At 29.4% G+C, this 22,176-nt stretch overlaps 1 long non-coding RNA gene across 1 annotated transcript; it reads right to left on the bottom strand.

Moving 5' to 3' along the window:
* Positions 1-8,719: 8,719 nt before the first annotated feature.
* LOC142318057 (uncharacterized) lies at positions 8,720-21,523 on the bottom strand. The gene is made up of 3 exons (XR_012754798.1): positions 21,432-21,523; positions 11,513-11,633; positions 8,720-9,085 (listed from the first exon to the last, which is right to left on the bottom strand). It is a non-coding gene; the product is annotated as an uncharacterized LOC142318057 (long non-coding RNA).
* Positions 21,524-22,176: the final 653 nt, after the last annotated feature.

Here is a 22,176-nt window from a genome sequence, read left to right as displayed (position 1 = left end):
ATCCATTTGACAAACAGGAAATTCAAAATGTGATTTAATTGTTTATAATAAACCGAATTATTACTAATGACGCAGAATTTAGAAGTATCAATAATTACTCTAAAGTTTAAATTGTGTATTACAAGTAACATTTTTGCAAGATAAAAAAATCCCTTTCGGCAAGTCGGAAGGCGGAGGTAGACTTCACCGATGCTATGCATCTAACAGTAAAAAGCCTGCGTTAAGATTGTTTCGGCTATAAAAATTAACGTTGTAAAACTGCTTTCTTAACTGTAGGTGCTATTTAAAAAGAAAAAATACCAATATCACAAACAGCTTTGTCTTTTTTCCATATTTGTCTTCCATAGTCTTTCATTTTTAAACTTTTTCCTTTAAATAACTACCTCAGAATAATACTCTAGTCGAATCATTAACTATTATTATTAAAATAGCCACAAATTCGAATGCTTTTTATATCAAAAAGCGGACACCAGTCCCGGCTCGCGTGTAGCCACTGTGGGAACTTAATGTCAGTAAGCAGTTATTCCCCAGTCTATGAAAAAGACACAAAGAACTTTGTATGTAACTGTGCGCTTTACAGTTCCAGCGGAGTGGTGTCTGGCTGTTGTGCGCATGCGCACATAGGAAGCTTCATGGGAGGCTACAAGGGAAAGAGAGAGAGAGAGAGAGCACTGTCGCTCCCGCAATGCCGAGCCAGACGTGCTGGTGGAAGGTAATTTTTTTTACTCCGCGTATGTATGGAATGTTCCTTGTTCGTTTCCTTTTTAGTTTAGACGGTGGAAGAAATATACAAGTTTTTTCGTTTTTCCAGTAGCGATCAGAATATTGCGGAAAGCAAGGGCTCTTCGATAGCCAAATCTGTCCAAAAACACACTGGAAGGGCGAAAGAGAAGGTAATTAGTATAAACTAATTACGTATTTGTTTCTGTGTACATAGAAATTTAAATTAATCACCGTTGGAATATAGTGATTTTAAGCGTTATAGTGTTTTTACTATTTTAAGTCGTCGTTTTATTTAACATTTTATTATTTATTCGGTTAAACAGACTATTTACGCACATTGTGCTTAAAAACAGTGTACCATATTCTTGAATGTGATATTATTATATTTGATTAATTTTTTTGGGTTCTTTTGTTCTACAGAAAACTTTAACCACGGCCTTGAAAAGACCCAGAAAAAAATTTTCTGGAACAGCTACGAGCCACTAATTTTAGCTACGAGCCGCCCCTGGTGGACAGTAAAAATACAGCTTGCAACTTTCAGCTCAATTAATTACACAACGTCAAGGGTCAAGCCATGTGCGGCATTTTTCGAAACAAAGCTAAACAGAATTTCCCTTTTTTTAACAGACTTGATTTTTACGCGCTGTAAAACGAATACAATATTACACTTGTTAACAGATTTTTGAAAATTTTACGATAAGAATTAAATATTTTTTGGCGTTTTACACGGGATATCATAGAAACTAAGAGATACAGTTCTGGGAGTTATTTTTTTTCGATTTCCCAGCTCAAAAACCATAAGAAACAATTCAATTTGCCCCTTAATTGTTCATCCCAGAATTTCAGAAAGCCTTAATTTACCCGGAGGAACTGAAACTCGAGCGAAATCTTTCATCCTGTATAACTCGCTTGCGAAGCGTTTTCGGACCTATGTTTACGTGAACCTTTTTTTTATTTTTAGCCTCTAGAATGAGTTGTCAAAGTTTTCCCTATCCTCCTGAATCATTCTGCATTTCCTTGATTCTGGGCATAAAAATAATTTTTCAATAAAAAAAAATTTTTTTTTCCTCGGTAATCAAGTTTGTACATATTAGGAATTCACTCAATGTAACCACTTATAGTTATTTATTTTATAAATATAATTTAATCAAACTTAACCTACGCTCGCTTCGCTCGCTAACGTTGCTTAATTAACACAGTAATGTTTTGAGTATTTAAATAATAAATTCAGTAATTCTGACAATTATTTATTATTTAAATAATTAAAACATTATTGTTAATTTCTCGATGTCAGCGAGCGTACGTAGAAAATATTTTTTTTCCTTAATTCTCGCCTAAAAAGTGTTATTTTTAACAACAAAAAAAAAATGTGTGCTTAAGACCGCAAGGCCAAAGTGAAAACTTGTATAGGATCGCAATCGTTTCGAATTAATATATATATTACAAGTAGCGTATAACGATTACATTCAATAGCCGCTTTAACCTTTCACCCCTAGAACCAATTTAAACGTGTTTTTTTCCACGATTATCCGGTGTTTGTAGTAAAATTTTCCCGCTGAAAGATTGGATTTACTGCAAAATACGTAATAAAACACGGCTTTGAGACGCCCAGAAAATTACAACAAAGAAATTGACTGTTGAACCGCCACGTCTTTTTTCACGGGTTTATTCTAATACATTAAAGAACGGCTACTTTCAATGACGAATGTGTTCAAATTTCGAAAAAGTCGATCCACTGAAAAATTCATAATAAAACATGTTTTAACTGCAAACAGAACGATTAATTTTAAATTTATGATGACGATGTAGGTCATCATTACTTTCAGCGAAGTGTGTACATCGTTGATCGTTATTTAATATACGCAACGATCATTATTTACGACTCGACCTTTAAAATTATTGTTGGTTTTCATAATCTAACAGCTATTCGGTTAACGCTGTAAATGTATAACGACGATCTGCATCGATCAGTCATCATTACTTTCAGAGAAACGGATGATTTTTAATTTTTTATAGTTGTAATAGCTAACTATTGACAGCTGATGTTATTTTATTTATATTATACATAAGAAACGGGATCGCTCGGACATATCTTTTGTTACATAAAAAAAGGGCGTACCTCAAAAACGGCGCGCGCCCTAGGGCATTTTTAACGCCATTTTAAAATTCTTAACCCGAAAGGAACTTTTCCATCGCCCGGATCGATCGGTCCTAAACCCACGCGTCTAGCGGCTACCGTTCTCGAGATACTAGCGCGAGCGAAATTCGCCCCAGCTAAATTTATCAACGAAAAAACAAATGTTTCACAAGTATTAAAAATAAAGCAAAATCTCTAAAACTATCATAATAGAATTAAATTAATTAATTCATCAGTCAAAAAAAAATAAAATTCTTAAATATAAATCTCTTAAAATATACAATAAAAAATTTCTTAAAGAAATGTAACAAAGAATTTTTTTTTAAATTCTTAATTTTTTTAGGAAGGTTTTTTACCTTGTCGAGTAATTTTACATTACTTTTTTTTACACTTTCTGACAGTATATATTTTCAAAAATATTTCTATTTTCAAGTATCAATTGATATTTGCTAAGATATAACTTAAAATAGTAGAGATGCAGATAGAATTTCAGAACACAGCAAGTGACTTGGCATCAAATCTCCATCCTGTATTGATTAGGTTTGCAGTTCTTATACATTCAAAACACTTTTTTAACAGAATATATTTGAGAATGTAATAAAACAATCATGATTTGATTACGGACTTATATTTGAAAATTCAACGCCCTCACAGGTTATAACTATCTTATCAGAAAGAGAAAGCCGATAAATATTTAACCAATGAAGAAAAACATTCATTCTTCCGTAACTCAGATTATACCTAACATTAAACGCTCTCACAGATTACTTCAATAACTACATTATAAGAAAGAGAAATCCAATAAGAATTTAACCATTGACCAGAAAAATTCACTCATCCGTACCTCAGATTACACCAAACATTCAACGCACACACAGATTTTTTCTATAACTTTCTTATCAAAGAGGTAAAGCCGATAAAAATTTAATCAATGACATGAAACGTTCACTCTTTCGTATCTCAGATTACACCTAACATTCAACGCCCTCACAGATTACTTCAGTAACTATATTATCAGAAAGAGAATGCCAAATTTAACCGATGATGAGAAACATTCACTCTTCCGTATTTCAGATTACACATAACATTCAACGCCCTCACAGATTACTTCAGTAACTACCTTATCAGAAAGAGAAAGCCAATAAAAATTTAACCAATGCCAAGAAACGTTCACTCTTCTGTATCTCAGATTACACCTAACATTCAGCGCCTTTACAGATTACTTCAATTACTGCCTTATCAGAAAGAGAAAGCCTGTAGTTTTTTTTGGTGTTTACTGTCACAGTAAGTAGCTTAATCGCTTCATATATTGACTGCCAACACTGTAGGATTTACAAGGCCTTTTGTAGGTAGTTAAATTATGAATTTGTTGTGTATAGAGTTTCACTATTGTTTAAAACTCTCTTCCATTCAATTGCCATTATTAGCACGTTTATTTAATTTTAAATACGCACAATATGAAATTTAATTCATTACCTAAAGTTGATTTTTATTTTTGTAGTATAGTACCTTTTTCAGTTTGGATTTTTAAGATAACAGCCAATAAACTTTTTCTTTCATTTAACTACTATTAGTGTAAGGTCATACACACAATAGGCTAGATTTACAAATTACTTTATACAGTCCACTACTATTGAGAAGAATCGTAAAATATACTTTATTGACAGGACAAAAGTCAGTTAAATTTATCAAATGAATTTATTTCATAGTAAATAATAATAATAGAATAATTCACTCAATGGAATAAATGATAGATTTGCATAAAATTTGTGTAATAATTTATTTTATTTAATGGAATTTACAACTATAGAAGAGGTAACTACAGTTACCTCTTTTATAACCATTGAATTGTGCAGACAGTGATTAATAGTTTGCAGTATCATTATAACAACATTTATATTCTACTAGTACATGCAATTTTACCCATCATGCCTGATAAAGGCATTTGAGGTTCTTTATACATTGTTGGTGTATGTCTTTCTGTCATACCATTGTGGATCTTGAAGTTCAAAACTCTCAGTTTCCATTTCCTGAGCAAACATTCTTTATTTAACAAACTTCTTGTTCATTAATATTTTATTAAGCGACTTGCAAAAATAAAAATGATACAGCATTTGACTCTTTGAGGAAGAGCCTGCAGTCACAAATTAAGTTTTTATATGGAAAAATTATTAATGAAATATCCTTAATCCACTCCATGTTAATATTATTATTTTTCGTACTTAAAAAACAGTTGACAATTTGGTCAATCTCTAGATTTTTCTGTTCCATGCAAATCTATCTGCATAGATTCGTTAAAATGTTTTCCATAAATGTAACTTTCTGTACAGGGTTAAAACAAAACGTAACTCACAAATCCATACAAAATTTTTCATATTTAAAATTATTATAAATGATTTCACTTAAATAAATCATTTACGCCATAGAAATAGCACACAGGTTGACATTATTTACATCAATCTTCTTATAATTAAATTCTCTACAATTTATGTTTAAAAAATGTGATTTATTGCCAATTTAACAACGTTATTGTATGTCAAACGTAAAAAATGTGTTTTTTGACCCTATTTTTGGCGTTTTACACGGGATATCTTAGAAACTAAGAGAGATACAGTTCTGGGACCTATGTTTTTTGATTTCTTAGCTAAAAAACCATAAGAAACAATTGATTTTGCCCCTAAATTGACCTTCCCAGAATTTCAGAAAGCCTTAATTCGCTGAAATTCAGCGAAATCTTTCACCCTGTATAACTCGCTAACGAAGGTTTTCAGACCTAAGTTTATATGAACTTTTTTCTTATTTTTAGCCTCTAGAATGAATTGTCAAAGTATTGCCCTATCCTCCTGAGTCATCCTGTATATACTTATATTTAGTTAATGTAACAGTCACACATTATTAATGAAGTAAGTCATAATAAATTCATATCGATAACAAAGTATAAGTTCATATTGAATACACTAATATTGACAATACAAAACAGTATAAATTTACTTTATAAACAAAAATAATTACGAAAAAAATAATGTAAAATGTTAAACGACATGTAGGTTACTCTTATAAGAAAACAACTGATAATAAATAATTTACAAAACAAAAAGTAAAATGAAATTTAAGATATATAAATGTCAATGCATTACGTTGTAAAAATACTTTAAATAAGATGTACAAATGTATATATCCACCACAAAAAAATTAGTGCACAGTTTTAAATATAATGTCCCTCATCATCGATATCAAATTTGAACTACAGATATGTTTTAGTAAAAAATTTCTGCTGCTAAATATATTCTTATTGAAATAAAGAGTACAGACTAAAATGGTAACAAAATTACTGAAAAATAACTTTAAACCTTAAACAGATTTTCGTTCTAGGCGTAGTGCAAATCGATATTCTTTAAACATCTTAAAGCCATAGAATTCTTTAATCTTTAATAACGCCATAGAAAATTACAATTTAAAAATTTTCAATAATTTGGATCACTTGCCAAGAAGTGAATTTAAAAAAAAATACAACTTTCATTCTCTATTATAAATAAACAATTACATCCACTGTAATAAATACAAGGTATACTTACGTTCTGTCTACAGATACTGATTCAAACTTAAAAAATTAAGAATTTTAATGTAAATTTTCATCGTAAAACAGAATTTGAAAGAATCTTTATTATATTAAATTTTTAAAAAATTTGTACTAGCCAAAAGCCAATAATATTTTTAATAAATTAATAAAGTTTTTAAAATAAAATTTAATTTAACCCTATATTATTTTATGTGAACATATTTTTATAACTGCCGTGGAAAACCAGGAAATGAAGGATAAAAATTTATATATCTTCACCAGTAAACACATTATAAAAAACTACTTAGATTAGTTTTAGGCCCTTATCCAAAGAATAGTAGGAAATGAATTTGATATTTTACTTAATAAGAAAGTTATGCAATATTGGTTTTTTTTTTTAAAAAGCCCTGTTCATTTCCACCTCCATGGTCTGATTTTGCCCATGTTCACAAGAAAGTGAAATACATAGATATAGATATGCTAAAGACAAAAGTATAAACAGTTTACCACCAACAGTACAGAATTCAATAATGCTTCTTACCTTATGCTTATTGTTTTTTTGTAATAGTGCTTTCAAGGATTTCCCTCATCATCAGTTATAAAATTAAAAAAAATTGTTATGCAGCTAGCCACACATACAGTACTGTACTCAATTTTTTTTTAAATTTTATAATATTTAATATGATTACATATTTTTACACGTTTACAATTTTATTCTGAATTTAATGTGCGACTGTTTAAAAGAAAACGTTTAACTGATGATGAGGGGAACCCTTGAAAGCGCTATTATGAAAAAAAAAGAGTACGCATAAGGTAAGAAGCATTATTGAATTCTGAACTGTCGGTGGTAAACGGTTTTTATATTATTATCTTTGGTGTAATTAATACAGGAGGGAATATGAACAAATACAATAACAAAAGAATTGGCTTTGCTTATAATATATATATATATATATATACACTTTTTGAACTTTTACCCATTACAATAGGTAGCTTTTTTATGAAATCTACCTAAAAATAAGATTCAGATAATAAGCTTTTTTCTAACTACTTGTCCCGTTCAAACAATATTAGACTATTTTTGAATAGTGTTATATTCTAATGTTACGTGAATAGTAGACCTTGATCGTTTTGTATTGAACTTAAGTGAACTCTTAAACAAAATTTAATTAATAAAGTGAAAATTGAATTTTAAAAAAAAATTTAAATCACGTTTTTCACTCATTGAAAAAAAAAAATTATAACTTTTTTAAACCGATAAACTGACAGCCCCTTGTGTGTTTCTGCATAATTTACGGCCAAAAACACCAGGTAAGAATCTTTATTTGTTATTGAGAAAACCGATCAATTGTGTAAAAATGTAGTTTTGAGAAAACTAAAAAAGTACATTACATATAATGCAAGTCGCATACATTACATGTACGCAAACTAACCGTATTTTTAGATTTAAAGGTAAAAGTTATTTCAAATGTAAACTCTGTCTTTATAAACCTTTACAGAGTTTACACTTGAAATAAACAAAGGAAAATTTCTCTCGATAAAAGTGAAATTTCCTAACTTGACAACGAAATATTTTTGAACTAAAACAGTTGCAAAAAACAAAACAATTACAAAAAAAATTCAAACACATTTTATAAGAAATATAAACAAAATGACAAAAAGAAGTAATAGGACAGGGCATTAATTTACTCCACCATATAGATACTAAACTTAGAGTAATTAAAAATGGGGTTTACTGTTGAGATGTAGTATATGCGACTAGCATTAAGCGACTCCTCTATAACAGTTAGCAATTTATGTAGCCGCTTAAATAAAATTATGATTTACCACAATATTTTATCAAAAACTTCCAGTTTCAAATACAAAATTATTTAAACCGCTGAAACTTAACGTAACAATGGAAATTAAGAAAACAGACATTCATTAGCAGAAATCAGCTAAAATAAAAAATAAGATCATACGACCGATTAAAAATGTATACAATTGATAACAGAAAAAGTGAGAATACAAACTGAAAATCTAGAAATATTTGAAACAACACAAGGTGTAAGGCAAGGATGCACACTTATAATTTATAAGGTGCTTTTTAACTTAGCCATATTACAAATAAGAATAATGTCTTGTTAAGGTGTAGCAGTTAAAAGCATTTTCTTATAGATCGGTTGGCTTTCTCCACTCATTACAGCAACACTCACACTATTAAATTATTCACACATAGCAATTCTTTAACGCGTTCAATTATTACAATCTTGATGCGTTTTATATTCAAATTAAATTCAACCTGAACTATAAGTGTACATTTGTAATTTATCTAAACATGTTCAATGGCTATCATCATACAATATTTTTTCAAGTTTTTACATTTTTGTGAATGTGTAATAATTTTTTAATCATTTATTTACAATTCAATAATTATTTAGTACATCAACATCATTAACAATTGCAATCCTTGAATGATTCAAGGAAGGTGCTAACCGTTTTTGGTCCTCCAAACCAGATGTAAAACCTAATAACACTAATAGGAGATTGTGTTAATTGTTGTACATGCGAGCATTAGACAATAGCTATGTAATTGGATGTCAGACTCAACATGATTTTTTTTTAAATTTGAGATTCAATTGTCATATTTAGCTTCAGAAAACTTGCTTTCATATGCTTCTTCAGTACTGAAATTAAAAAAAAATATTTAATTTTTAAATTAAAAATAATCTTAAAATAAATAATTAAATTATTATTAATTAATAAATAAAGTATTTTTAATTTTAAATTGTTATAAGAATATACAAAACATTTAGAATATTTTTAAAATAATGAACTGAATACAGATGACCACTGCATCGAACATATTAATTTTTGTGTATTGGTAGTAATTAATAAATAACTGTCTTGTAATTGTTTAAATCATTAACAATTCTTGCTGTTGCATTGATAAATTAATTACTACTAAATCTCCAAGATGGAATGTTACTCATTTGTTAAATACTCTATACTGGTTGTGAGAGCACTAAATCTCACAAACTTACTCAAAAAAGTAACTTATCGACCTGGAACTTCTTCAAAAGGGACACTACCATGTCAATCACAAAATATTTCGGCATCTGTTTTCCTTAAAAGGATCTGTGATAGTAGCTATACTGTGATTGAAATTCTTAATAGAATTTAATAGAAAACAATCACAATCCCTAACCCATCATATTACGATATATTATTCATATTCAATATATCATATATTACATCATATTCAATAAAAAAAAATTCAATAATAGTGTTTGTTATCTGGGCATCCCAACCCTGTAGGGGGAAGAACGGTAATGTCACCAGTCGCCACACCACACCCTCTGTTCCAAATCCTGAGGGGCTTTACTGGATGTCGTCTTTTTAGACCCTCTGATTACATCTCACAGTAATCAGTCAGGATGCCACCGATGTAAAAGCCCCAAATCGAATCAAACAATACCAATATAACCGTGGCATGATGCCATTACGCCTACCTCCAACCAATCCAATGCCTAGGCCGGAACCCTAGCCACCCAGGATCCTGCCGTGATCAAATACCTCAACTGAACTCCCTCTGCAGACCTACAAAACCAACTGCACCTGTTGACTATGGTGTTTGAATGTGTGCGAGGGTGTATTTCCCCCTTCCATGAGTAATGCACATCAGCCAGCTGTATCAAGAAGGGTGGGTAGCCAGGGGTGGTTTAGTCTGTAGTGTGGAGGAACACATACATATTTAATAACATCTTACAAAACCTGTTAGTGAGCTCGACACTGCTCAGGCGCTCATAAATGGGGTTCTCTTCCACCCCTTTAAGAAAACCATACTAAAAATAAACAAAGAAAATGGCTTGAAGAAAACCAGCCACTACAGAATACTCCTTGTGGATCATCCAGTTAATATGGAGATCCAGAAAGGAATGCATTCTCTCAGGTTCCCTAACAGCTCGTGAATGTTTGACCTCATATAGAGACAGACGTACAGGACGTGCTCCACTGTATCATCAGTCCCAAAATCTAAGCATTGACTTGAATCTACCAAATGAAACCTAGCCAAACTTTCCGATATACTGACTGGGGGAAACCCATCTAATCACACCTACAACAGACACTATAGGAAATATACCATGCGTGTAGCAACCTGTATGGGATTTGTCCCACCTGACCTGCCAAGACACAAGGCTCCAGGCTTCCATCTCCTACTTTCGTTTTGATGTCAATAGGTTATTTACCTTGGAAATGCAGTGTTCCTTACGCTCATTAGCCAAGATATCTTGGTTTCCAGCTATAACACAAACTGCCTCCACAGTCCGCAAGACTGTTGTATAACCATCTATAACAGCCAAAAAGAGTCACTGGGCCTGTAGCAAAATGTATGCATAACACCTAAAAGCCAAGCGGTGAGCCCAGACAAGTGTAGCATATAGCATAACTGCCTCACTGACATCACACCTTTGTAAAGGATTGGGGGTCCTCCAATCAGGATGAATGACTGATTCCATAAAAGCATCAGCATTTTTTGCTACATTCCTTGAACCGAAAATTCTCATTAAGAATTTGAGTCTTAACATACTGAACTGTGAAGACAAGTCATCTTAACCCTGTTACCAAAAATGATCAAAAGTGGTACTGTTTAGAAATACATTACTATAATTCCACTATTTATAAAATGTCTGGCTTGTCTAACAAATTTACAGTAATATTCATTTCTATTGCCACTTGACAAAAAAAACGCACATTAAAATTACAAATAACAATGCTTTTTCTTTAATTATGTTTTGTGTTTTTCAGTGAAATAATTTCATACTTGTTTCTAATCTTTCCCTGTCCATAACAGAAAGGATTACAATATTCTGGTTTTCTAATCCTGAAGAGGTTTGTATTATTTATGCCCTCTTTTAAATTCATAGATTTGAGTGTGAATTTATTTTAATCAATTATATAAGAATAAATAAGTATGAAATCAAAGAATAGGTATTATTATTATTATTAGTACTTTAATAATTTTATAATTAGTACTATTGAAATTTTGTTGATACCACTAAAAATTATAATGTAATATCTTGTTATAAAAAAGAAAATACAATTTCACTAACCTGATTTTTTTTTTAATGAAACACTTCATTTTCACCTCAATTTAGATTTTGTTTCACTCAGAACAATAATAAATACAGTTTCTTACACCCAAGTTGCTTAAATATTGATAAATTTTCATGCCTGTAAAACACAAAGTTAAATTAGAATGATTGGACGTTAAAAATAAAATAATCTTAAATGCTAAATATATTTATTTTAAGCAAGCAAATTAATCCAAATGCAGATGTTATTTAATAAAAAATTAACTTTATGTTGGTACAAAATCATACCTGTACACTTTGTGAATATCTAATTAATATGTTTTTCTTTATTCTTAATCACTTAACATACACGATTTAGCATCCATGCAACAAGTATACCAAACATTTATTTGATTTCTTCATGAAACCATAATATTACTGATTAATTAGGTCAGTTTTTGCGTTCAGAGTTTTTTTTTTAGTATTGCCTAAAGATTTTCATTTGGGTTGCGTGGGATTGCTTGGCCAGAAGAACACTTTAATGTTTCATTCTTTGAAAACATTTTCTACTTTTTTGGCAGTATGGTATGGTGCAAAATCTCATTGCAACACTCCATTGCCTTCCAGGAATTGGGTTTTGAAATTGTGTCACAATCCTTGAAAATGTCCCAGTGAACCTGGTGTCCTAGAGAGCCAGTGGTCCCTATGGTCAGTGGAAATAGCAAAAATTAGGCGAGAATTAAGACAAACACAGATATTTAGTGTCCTATTAAAAGACTTATTTATATTTGACACTTTTGACTGCACTTTCCTACAAACCACTAAAATGAAGAAATGAAGGAGGAATAGATGACCAACTAATTCCTTGTGATGTGGAAAAGCTTTGAATATTTGTTTTAAATTTGTCTGATCTTAAAAGTTAGAAATATTTTGTACAACTTGTATCAACAGAATGAAAGTTAGCAGAGTTATCAGAAAATATATTAGTAGGTATACCTCTAGTGAAATGAATGAATGGGTAACTGCATATAAACTGTGTGTATGAAAATATAAGATACGGCCAGTGAGTCCAAGAGGATCACAGACACCTGAAAGAGCATTCCTTTTAGTATAATGGAAAGAGTATTCCTTTTAGTATAACACTTCAAATTGTTAGAATGAGTGATTTGGAAATTTAGTGTATCTGACTTTTTGTTCCATAGAACTCTTACAAGTACATATGTTGTGTTCTTGATTAGATGGTATGGATGAATTATAAGACGTAGAAGTACTGCAATTGTTAGAATACCACATGTGAAGTGAAAACCATTCTGTTGTAATAATTTGGATATCGTTCTTTAATTGAATAACTTCATTTAGGTTATCTGAACCGGTAATGAGATCATCTATATAGAAATCATTTTTAATAGCAAACAAGGATATATTGTAATTTGGTTTCTTGGAGAACAGGATATTTTAAGTTTCAAATAAATTTTGTAGGTTAATAAAATTTTAGTAAATTGATGTCCAATAAGGATATCAATTTTATTTGATATATTAAATTCAGGAACTGCAAAATACAGATTATGAGGCAAATTAAAATAAGATATTATCAAATGTACATGTCAGTAGGCTATCTGGTGTAAAAACAGTACACTGCAATTGGAGTGAAAAATTCATATATAAAGAATGCAGTGTTAATTCAACACTACATTCAGAACGAGGAAGTGTTTTCCTAAGATAGGAATATCATTTTTCATAAATGGAAGTTCTAAGCTTCATAAGTACAAACATTTGCTTCAGTAAATTCGCTGAGTACTACCATGTACATCATTGGTAATACATAATGCAGTATATAAAATTATGGTTTTATTTGACCAATTTAAACGAGGTACGATTATTACTGTCAGACTTATAATTTTAATTTAGAATTAATATTATTTTTATGAATAAGTGTGTTATGTTTTTGAGAAAAAATCTCACATATATGTTTAGAATAACAATGACCCTTAACTAAACAACTGAAACAACAATTATGATGTTACAAAAATTCCTTCCGTTCATTAACAGAAAAACTTAAAAATTTCTTACAACAATGTAAACAATGATTAGAATTACAAATTAAGACATTGATTATAATTAAATTTTGAATAAATAAAATCATTTTCCTTGTATTGTTTATCAGCATTTATATTAAAATGTTTAGTACAGGATTTAGTTGCAATGTTGTATCGCTGTCCCTTGGAATATGTCTTGAGATGTCTTGCTGCTGGTTTTGACTTATTTGCATTAATATTTTCAAGCATCTACCTTCTAAAGGAATTCTATGAAATTGAGGTGAACATTTCTCCTTCGTAATCTGGAAGTATTGTACTCTAACTTTGATGTTAACAACCGAACAATAATAAATTCATATGTATTGATTGGATTATTCATTGCTTCAAGAGCACTGAAATATGAAAGATACTTTGATGATTAATTTGGATAAATTATACAATGATTCTCAGTTAATGGAATTTAGTTGTAAAATATAATCTGCATTATGAGAAACACCTAAATTTTTAATGGTAGCTAATGCTTCATCCTTCAAGGAGGTATGTAAATAAAGAAGTTACTTAAATAATTTCTATTATATACTAAATTACTAAAATTATAATAATGTTGCCAGTTAAGAACATTACCTCTGTAAAATTGTAAATTAATCTTTTATAGTTGTTTGCTTAGTTGCTGTAACTACATTCTTGATCAATGGTAGATTGCTTAAAATTATCTATTACACATTGTAATTTACATTCAAAACTACATAAATCGTCTTCAACCTGTACACAATCTTCACAAATATCTTAAATTTCAAGTTGCATTTGAATGGCATCATATTTGCCTTGCAGCAACTCTTGTTTCTTAATTTAATTTGTAAAAGATGAATATCAATATGAACTTGAGAAACATATTTATCTGTACATAATATATTTATCTTGTTGTAACATATCTATAACAAGTACAGATTCTTGTTATAAAGGATTTAATTGTTCCTTTGTCAAATTGTTCTCTGCTCATTATAAATTAACATTCTTAGTTAACAATGATAATTAAATAAAATTACTTGATAATTAAGAAATAAACAAAGTGCTATGATTGATTCAGAGTATAAGTGTATCTCATCAAAGTGTATAATGCAGTTATACAACCTTCACAAATAAATGTGAAAATAGTAAACAACCACAGAGTTCAAGTCTGGGTAATATGATTTGTTTCAAGGGGCTAATTTTGATTTAGAACAGTAAATTAATAATTACATTGTTGGAGTATAAGTGTGTATATAAATATAACAACAATAGCCATTAATACAGGCATCAGAAAATCCATGTAATTTAATAGAATGAATTTTTCTGTTTTTATTAAACCTAATGGATCTACTTATCTTACATGACTATTAGATGTAATTGATTATACAGTGAAAGCCACTGTATTAATGGTTTGGGTAATATTTTGTCCCAGTCAACTTGAGTTGTCATAATGACTACATAAACAGTTTGTATGATTATAATAATAAGGCCAATGAATCCTAGAGGATCACAGACACCTGCTGTGATGGAAAGAGTATTCCTTTTAGTACAAATTTTTAAATTGTTAGAATGAGTGATTTGGAAATTTAGTGAATCTGACTTTTTGTTCATTAGAACTCTTAACAGTACATATGTTGTCTTCTTGATTAGATGGTATGGATGAATTATGATAAGACAAAGAAAAAACGCAATTGTTAGAATACCACGCGTGAAGTGAAAAACCATCCTGTTGTAATAATTTGGACATATCGTTCTTTAATAGAATAACTCCATTTAGGTAATCTGAACTGGTAATGAGATCATCTACATAGAAATCATTTTTAATAGCAAACAAACAGTTAGAATATTACCTAATTTGGTTTCTTGGAAAAAGTTTCAAATTAATTTTGTTGGTTAATAAAATTTAAGTAAAATTGTGCTCCAATAAGGACATCAATTTTATTTGATATATTCAATTCAGGATCTGCAAAAAACTGATGAGGCAAATAAAAATACGATATTATCAAAGGTACATGTCAGTAGGCTATCTGTTAGTTCTGTTAAATCAGCACATTGCAATTGGAGTGAAAAATTTGACACGTTTGACAAATTTTTGACATTTTCCTTTCCTTTGAGGTGAAAATTAACCAATTTCTTTAAATTGTTTTAAAATAGCATACACTGCCATTTGACCAACACAACACACAGAAGCTATCTGTCATGCCCAACTGATATGCTTAGAATGAAACAACTGTCAAAACGCAATATAAAAGTTTTGCATTAAAAAATGAAATAAATTTTCCAAAAAAAATGAAAACCCAAATAACAAATAGCTAATAACCTCACATTACACAGACAACTTAATGAGTGGGTTGAGCAGTGTACCCACAACAGACAAATTACAAAAAATTCCCTGTGTTATCGATTAATGCCCGGAAATAATTAAAACTGGAAAATAATCTGACTTTGTGGAAAGATGAAATGAAATTTATATTTCACAAAATGGATAAAACAGATGCGAATCAAAAATTATATTAAGATAAATAAAATATAAAGTATAGATTATAAATGATATAGTTTCATATTTGTAATTGCTGCCACATTAAATAGAATGTGGCAGTTGCCAAGAGGAATACTGAAAAATCACCAGGTAGGTGAATTAAAAAAAAAAAAATGGGTTTAAATATTGAATCTTAAATGCTAATAAATAAGAATATGCTACACGCTATGAGAATTACTGTATTTAGGGTTAGCTTCCAAACACAAGGCGACTACAGTATGTGATTTAAATGTCAAACTGCTTTATCAGAAGATGAACATGTTAGACAGGATGTTTAAAGAAATTGATACAAAGTTACGAAAAACAAAATAACCATTTTAAGTAAATAAGCTTTTGTGCTGATGCATACACGATTAAAAGCATCCAGTACGCACAGACATTCAGAAAAGCACATTAATTTTTCTGAATAGAAATAAACCTATGTCACTGTTAAACACCACACTTTTAAGTAATAACCTCAAGTTTTGGCATATTTAGTGACAACAAAATGGATAAAATACAAAGGTACTGGAGGATATATATAAAATTTGTAGTTTAGGATGAATAGAAATCTCAAGGAAGTGAGATTTCATAAGGTAAATGCCATGCCTGATAACCTCTGGAAGCTTAGTAGCTGATCTTTCAACTCATCTAATTTATGAAAAAAAAGAAATCACAGAAATGTAAATATGTTAAAAAATTTTAGGCCTGCAGTAACATCAATAAGTAAGTGTTATCCATGTCAGTACATACTTCAAATATGAGCTATATCATTTAAAATTTTTTACAGACAATCAAATAAATTTTCAGAATTATTTTGGTCATAGCAGATTTATGAAAAAAGAAATTAGTTATTTCCTCAATCTCTAGTAACTGAAAATGTAACAAGAACTGAGAAATGTAATTTTCTATAAAATCAGAATCATATTAATTAAAAAACTTGAGAACTTAAATTTTCATTTGCATTTTGATAATTGTTAATTTTCAAGTAAGGGAGTGAATCACATATACTCTGTAACTGTGTAAACTACAGCCTAATGTTTGACATTAGGCTATAGTTTAACACCAAAAGCTCACGGCAATAATCAACTGCAATAAAAACTTTGCATTTAATAAACATATCGGCGTAGTATTTAGTTCAGTATCCTATACAAATATTTACCTACACCAGTAACATACGTTTTGTAAAGCTAAGCAAAAGTTACATTTACTGTTAACGGCTAATACATAGGAACCTGATAATTAGATCAAATAATACTACTTATTGGTAATACTTGCAATTTTTAAATAACATATAAGACAAATATTCTCTACTGACTTCTACATACTGTTATCTTTCAGACTTTGCATTGTTGCTTCCACCATGTTGTCCGGGATCGCTCTCATTTCTTTTTGTATGGAGGTTTCTTCAATGGAGCTAGCGGGTATAGGAGGCTGGTATAGTTTTAACAATCGATGTGTAACTGCTAAATGACTAATCACAACTAAAAATTCTTAGGTAAGGTTATGGGGGTTGTGGTAAGAAACTACTGAGGCAGCAGCAATCTTAGCAAAACAGGATTGCCACTACTGCAAAAATAAGACCTCTGGTCTTACACAGTAAGACCAGAGGTCTTACTGTTAGTGTTAATAGGATAAAAAATTTTTTACGTGGTTTTTTATGTCAATTTATTTAATTTAATACTTTTTTTTTAAATATTGGATGGGCTTAATAAAAAGGCTTCCATATTATAAAAAATAAATAAAAACATACATAAAGATACAATACAACCCAAATCACATAAAATACATTAGGAATAATAATAAAAATGAAAGAGAGGATTTAAGGAGAATGTATATAATGAAATTTAATAAGAATGTATTATTAATAATGTAAGAATGTATTTAATGAAATTTATGTACATAAAAAAAAAAAAAGATGAATTGAATCTCCGATTTTTTTATTTTACAGGAAATAATGAATGTTGTTTTTGGTAACAAATTCAATTTTAAAATAAGTAAAAACAAAAATAATGAAAAGAAAGTGAGATCAATTACAAAAGTAATTGATATATATTAGGAATTACTAATATGGAAAAGTTGGGAAGAGAATTTATAGATGCAGATAATTTGAAGTAAATGGAAAGAATGATAAGACTGTAGGATTAAGACCAAAAGAAAAGCTCAGGAGATGGATAATTAAGATGAGGATATAAGCAAGAAATGTGAAGTGGTGTGGTGATTAACAGAGAAAGAATGGAAGCAGGAGACATTAAAATGGAGAGATACATAAATTCAACACCTAATCCATGACCTTGAATAAAGGATTAACATGAAGAAGAAAGAGCATAGTAAAATATTAGTAGCTATTAACATTTTAATAAATATATGCATTTTTTTTTAAAAAGTAAGACATAAAAAAGTTCCTAATTAAGTAATTGGAAAATCATTTAAACAAAAAAAAAAAATTTAGAAAAGAAAATTTCATTAGTCTTCTAAAATATGTTTATGATTAGTGAATTGATAATTCAAAATTAAAAGATTTTAAGGAAATTTCAAGAAGCTAATATATTTGCGTAAACAGTAAATCACAATTCTTGTTAAATTGATTTCTAACATCATTCATGGAATTACAATGCGTCTTATATTTTCATTCTTTTACTTTTCCTTAAAGTAAAATTATTAAAGAATACTCTAACATTTTTATTAAAATAATTTATATCTCCATTATAAAGGTATGATAAAAGGAATAAAGTACCCTCAAGTTGAAGAGGAAATATAGAATCCAATTTTAAAATGGAGTGAAGAAAGAAATCAGATTAAGGGTTAAAGCTTACAAAAAATGGTTCTGGCATTGTAAAAAATGAATAAAATGTGGAAGTTTGAAAGTTGGATCATATTTCTAAAACTTCCTAACCAAACAACCAACTAGTTGAGAAAATTATTTTGATATTTTCAAAGTATATAATAAATATTATATAGTTTCTAATAACCAAGAAACTCAGTTATTTGTAAAATAGAAAAGGGAGTAGCATTATTAAATATTTAAGTTATAGTATTTTGTACTAAACCAGAATTGGAAAGGATTTACATTCTTGATTTTATAAGATTCAAGTTGACTGTACAAATAAATAAGACTGGTTTTATTTGAAATCTTCTGGATAGGAAACAAGAATCCCTATATGCTATCACAGTAACTTAGTTAAGATAGAATGGTAAATTAAGACAATAGATACTTTTATTAGAAGTTGATTGAGCCTAGAACATATTCAGCCTGGTGATATATAGCATATTTACGTTACAATAATGTAAACTTATAGTACCAATGTCCAGTTTTACGAACTTCAGAATTTTATTCAAAAAATGCTAAGGTCCGGTATTTACGAATTTAGAATTCTGTTTGAAAAATGCCAACGTCCGTATGACCAGACGTCTGGAAAATCGTTCATAAAATAATATTGTTATAATTGCCTTGAACACTATCTTATATATATATATATATATATATATATATATATATATATAACTCGTTAAAACTCGTTAAAAGAAAAAGGTAAAAAAAAACTAATAGAATTATTCGACGCGAGATCTCGTACACATAATTCTAGATTTAAATCAGTCAATAACAATAACGAAATAAAAGTTTAAAAAACAAACTCCTAGACCACAAACATCGTAACAACAACGCCATTGCCCATACCTTACACTTGCCAACTGCTACAACCCACTATATCTTTAATTACATATTCAAAAACGATTATGTTGATTAATCATTTCACACTTTTGTTTAAATTTATAAATACAATATTTTTCAAGTATATTCATTTGTTTACTGTTTATTTTTATAATCAGTAATTTACTACGCTTACATTGCAATTAAATTATTAGTTCCATCTATGTCGCAGACGGTTTACATAAATCTCAATCATAAAAAAGAACGCGATAAATTAACGAGCTCTTCAGAAAACGATGTTACAGTCTCCAGTCTGTGTGGAATGTACAATAAATTAAGCCTACATCAGACAGTCTTATTTACTTCAAAATACGGTTCGAATAACTAACCGCTTCGGTATAATACCTCAGGTGTAATTAATCTACAAATATGAACTTTGCCATTTCATATTTCGTAGTAAATAAAATACAAGTTACGATCACTACACGTTAACATTTAAATTTTATATTACATTGTTGAAAAAGATATGTTAATGAGTGTGTATGTTGGGAGTAAAAGCTCTAAATTTTGATAATGATGCATTAATATATAAAATATCAGCTAATAAAATAGGCTAGCTGAATATACAAATTTAGTAAGAAGGCAGAAATTTTTATAATTAAGAATTGATACTTGAGTCTGAACATACTGCCCGCCAAAAATCATGCTATCATTTTTTACAACATTAAAATTAAATGTTATAATAATATGAAAATATATATGTACTTGTCTATACAACTAGGATTTCTTTGAATGTGTTCATGATGCAGAAGACATGTCCAATGGTCTGAATAACCATGGTGCCATTGGATAGAAAGTAAATGATGACTTATTGCACCTTTAGCGACTTAACGCATTTAACATAACACAATATCTGTGTTGCATATATGTGTGTGTGTGTGTGTATATGTGTTTATACATGTGCATGCTATATGTGTCAGCATATGTGCGTGTAGTACTATAATGTACATGTAAACCTAATATAATAATTAGTCTAGAGTAGAATGCTAGAAGAGCATATGAGTAAGATATAAATATACAAAATATTACATTAATAATGAGTATGTAACATTTATCACAATTTAAAGAATATTCAAACAATACAACAATTAAGTCACAATGATAAAGTATATTATCAATCTACAAAATTATTTTAATATTCTGTTACTCGTGAAGTACTTTTATATTCAATTAATTGTCAGACACTGGCAACAAACAATTTAGGCATAGATCTTCAGAGCTGACCATTAATAGAATTTAAATCAACAACACTGCTACGTTGTGGATAACTTGCACAATGTGGATCTGTGTGTTGATTCCAATGCAAGGTTAAGTATTCTTGTTGATGACCAACACTAAATTTCCAATAGAAATATTACATGATAAAGGTGTTGCTGCAAATAGATTACATGAATTTTTTAAGTAATTGCAAATGGCCTAAACAATTAATTGGAAAATTTATAACCAGTCGCGTAATTTGTTTTGTTTGTTTATTTTTGAGATATTATTTCGCCGGTATTATAAATAGAAAACAAAGTCAGAAACGTTTGCGTATATGAAATAGTTAATTTATTTTGTAAAAATAGGAGAGTGCAAATTGTATTTTAAAATTCACTACGTGATAAGTTTGGATACAATAGGCAAACAAATATAATGACACTTATTTTAATCTACATTAAAATAATATATATAAAAAATTCTTACCTCGACCAACAACGAGGGTTATTTAAAATAAACGTATAAGATATAATATTAATAGTTAAGTCTGACCACAGACATGAGAATCCAAATGGAACTGTGCAAACAACAAAGATAGCAGCTGGATCCATACGCATTATTCTCAGTCACGGACGTAATTTCACTGTCTCTCCCCACCACTCCATAACCGTCTTCCACAACTAATTTCTTCAACTGCCAGAGCTTGTGAAAATTGTGAAAATAACCACACCATCTAAACTGTATTCTTACACTGTACCTCTCTCAGAACAAGCGACCGAAAGACAGTTTAATATTATTTTTTTTAAACATTTAATAACTTATAATCATAAAAAATAATTGAAACCAAATTTTAAACGTATATACACGTTAACAAAGGAACGTAACCAAGGAATCCAAACGGTAGTAAGGTTTTCAATTATTTCTTTTAACCTAGTATTCAATTAACTTAAATAATTTACACTCACGCAATTTTACAACTTAGTAAAATTTTATTTTACTCATTAATAGTACTGTCAAATGGAGAATATAACATCGATTTCAAATATTTTAGGAATTTTTTTTTTTTTTTATAAATAATAGTAAAATTATAATAATGTTGATTCGTTAATAAAAGTAAAAAAATAAATAAAAAAATTTTATACAAGCTTCCTATTAAGATTCTCTGTATATTAAGAGAGGGGGAGTGTGCAGAGACTCTCTCCCCTCGTTTGACTCTCGTTCTCTTGGCTCG

The sequence above is a fragment of the Lycorma delicatula genome, chromosome 1, assembly GCF_047948215.1.
Source record: "Lycorma delicatula isolate Av1 chromosome 1, ASM4794821v1, whole genome shotgun sequence".
In the NCBI taxonomy this organism is placed as follows: Eukaryota; Metazoa; Arthropoda; class Insecta; order Hemiptera; family Fulgoridae; genus Lycorma; species Lycorma delicatula.
The sequence above is the reverse complement of the archived record's forward strand: the minus strand, read 5'-3'. Positions and strand labels throughout refer to the sequence as shown.